We start from the raw sequence: 3,103 nt of genomic DNA on the forward strand, positions 1-3,103 counted from the left end.
TTTACAGCTGAATGAAATTCTATATGGTAGGTACACTATGTTTTCTTTACTCATTTAATTGTCACTGGTCATCTAGGCTGGCTCTATATCTTGACCATGGTGACTAGCGCTTCAAAAAAAAAAAAAAAGAAAAACATGAACATTCAGGTACTCTGATATATACTGACTTACATTCCTTCAGATACATACATGAATGATAGAGCTGGACATAGTATAACTTTTTAAAATGTCTTGAGGAGGGGGAAGGAGACCAACACAGAGAAAAATCAACTCCTACCAAATCAGAGAGCCAGAGCCTCAGAGGCCCCCAACACCTCAGCACTGAAGCAGACCAAAAATGAACCCAACATAGCTCAGGGAAATTTTGCAGAAGAGGGGGCAGAAAGTATGTCAGAGCCACATGTTGGGTCATGATATGCAGAGACATTTATCGTACCAATAACTATGTGCTAACTCCACAATGCACGGCCCATATACATCAACAAGGAGGGGCCATTGGGGAGGGAGTAGGTCACGGATGAGCCTAATAATGGTACCAAACTGCCTGTATTTGCTGAATAGAAAACTAATAAAAAAATTTTTTTAAATGTCTTGAGGAATTGATATTCACTATGGGATCATGAATGCACCAGTCAGTCTGTGTAGCAGGGGTAACAATATATCAGAACACATTTCCACCCTGGCTCTTGCATTCTGTCTGCCCCTCCTCCACACTGTTCAGTGAGACTTGGAGGCGCGTTGTGTGTCTCCCTAAGTGTCAAGGCCTCAGCAGCGCCCTTGTTCTTCTTTGAGAAGCTTTCACTTCTCTTCTTGTTTGTATATTTATACATACACATATATCCCCTATTAAAATGGAACAACTATTATTTTGAAGCATCTATAACAGTGAGACAATTCAGAAGAATTACATCGAAAGTTTATTTGATACATTTTCATACAAAGACATCTATCAAGGAAAAAAATCTTTGCATGGAAGCAAACATGTGGTGTCTATTAAAGCAGTGGGAATAAAATGCTTATGTATTTCCTTATAAAAATAAAAATTATTTAATTCCCATTTTTAACAATTCTGCCTGGATTACCAGATACCTTGACACACTATGGGAGATAATTTTCTAAATGAGCAATAGTTTAGTATACAGAGAAATGTCAATTAAGTATATCAACTATGTATTTATTAGTGAAAAAATATAGCTGGGATATAATTTAAAAGTAAAAATAAGATGATGATGAAATTTAAAAATCTTCAGAAATATTCCAGTGACATCGGACTGCAGAGACTACCAAAGCTACTAGCTGAATGATGGAAATTGTGTTCCAGGAATGACTCTTCTATTTACACTGTTTTTAGTCTCCCGATGACTTATGGGAAGGCGTTTTAATATAATGCACGTGGTTATTCATTACTTTTTTCTCAGTATGACTTTTGTTTTGAAAAACATTTTTGTGAAGAAGACTGCATGTAGGTCTACCAGCATAAAGAAATCAACATGCAGCTCATTACAAGTACTTCGAAATCTTAACATTCTTTAAATGATTTTCACATCTCCTTTCACTGTACAAGTATCTCTGTATCATCAAGTATGTGGTCACATTCTTAGTGATTAAAGACTGTATAATATTTCATCTTTAAAAAAAGGTAGTACCCTATCTGTGGATTAAAATTGGAATGGGATATACTGCATCCAAACACCTACTCATACAAGTTGGAAGACACTGCTGTTAAAATGCACACTCATTTGTAGCTTAAGCAACCGAACTTCTAGGGCATTTGTTTTCCACCCAAAAATTCCAATTCCATTGTCTTGCTAATTTCAAACTCTCTCACCTGAACCAGCACCCTGCCTCTAACTCTAGATTTTAGTCCATGGGATCACAATGTATCTCAATGGGTTTTGTTTGTTTGTTTGTTTGTTTGTTTTCAAAAATATCAATTCCTTAGCCCCAATTCTGATTCTTCTAATTCAGTTAGTCTAAGCTAGAACTCGGAATTCACATTTGAGCTGGAGCCCGGGAGGACTCTGATGGAAGACGTGGCTGGAACACAGTTAAGGCAAACAACTGACTTCCCCGTCACCTCCTGCTGAGCGTGCGCCCCCCCCCTTGTTTTGAGTATTTCTCCCCTCTTCTTTTAAAGCCATCCAGATTCAGTCATGGAAACTAACACCCTAAGGAATGAACTTTTCTAATCCTAATAATTTCCCCACAAACTCCACTTCTAACACCACGGTTAGATCCAGTTTCCACCCTGCGGACACTGTTACCACTGTGATTCGGAGGCTTAGAGTCCATCATGAGCCCGGGGAGGGCAATGAGCGCTCAGCCATCGCTGCCTGGAGTCTGGGGCCCAGAGTCCTCACCACACACACAGACGTCTTCAGTGCGGTGGGCGCTGGCTGCCTCTTTCCCACCTCCCTTGCGCCTGCATTAAACTTTTTAAAATTTTTATTTATTTATTTATTTATTTGAGAGCAACGGAAGGAGGCAGAGAGAGATAGGGAGAGAGAGAATGGGCGCTCCAGGGCCTCCAGCCACCGCAAGTGAACTCCAGATGCGTGCGCCCCCTTGTGCATCTGGCTAACGTGGGTCCTGGGGAATTGAGCCTCGAGCCGGGGTTTGACTCCCCAGGACCCACGTAAGCCAAGTGTATAAGAGGGCCCAGGCATCTGGAGCTTGTTTGCTGTGGCTGGAGGCCCTGGCGTGCCCATTCTCTCTCTCTCTCTCTCTCTCTCTCTCTCTGCCTATTTCTGTATCTCATTCTCAAATAAATAAATAAAAATGGAATGTTTTTGTAAAGTAGACCCTCAGGACAAAGAAGGCACGGCTTCACGAGACACTGAGACTGCACATTGATCTTGAATTCCCCTTCCTCCAGAAGTCTGAGTAGTAAATTCCCATTGTCTATAAGACACATCCTCTCTGACAGTATACGACCGCAACCAGAATGAGCTAACACATGCTCTGCAGAGACAGGTTAAGCTGGTGAGTTTTGCAGCTCCCTTCCTGCACTGGCTGAATAACCACCAAGAGCGGGTGGAGGGGGAACTAGTGTTTGACTGTAGCTCCGAAGTAGGGTGTCTGCCAAGCACATGGGGGTCTCTGG

This window comes from Jaculus jaculus, chromosome 13 (genome assembly GCF_020740685.1).
Source record: "Jaculus jaculus isolate mJacJac1 chromosome 13, mJacJac1.mat.Y.cur, whole genome shotgun sequence".
NCBI classification, from domain to species: domain Eukaryota; kingdom Metazoa; phylum Chordata; class Mammalia; order Rodentia; family Dipodidae; genus Jaculus; species Jaculus jaculus.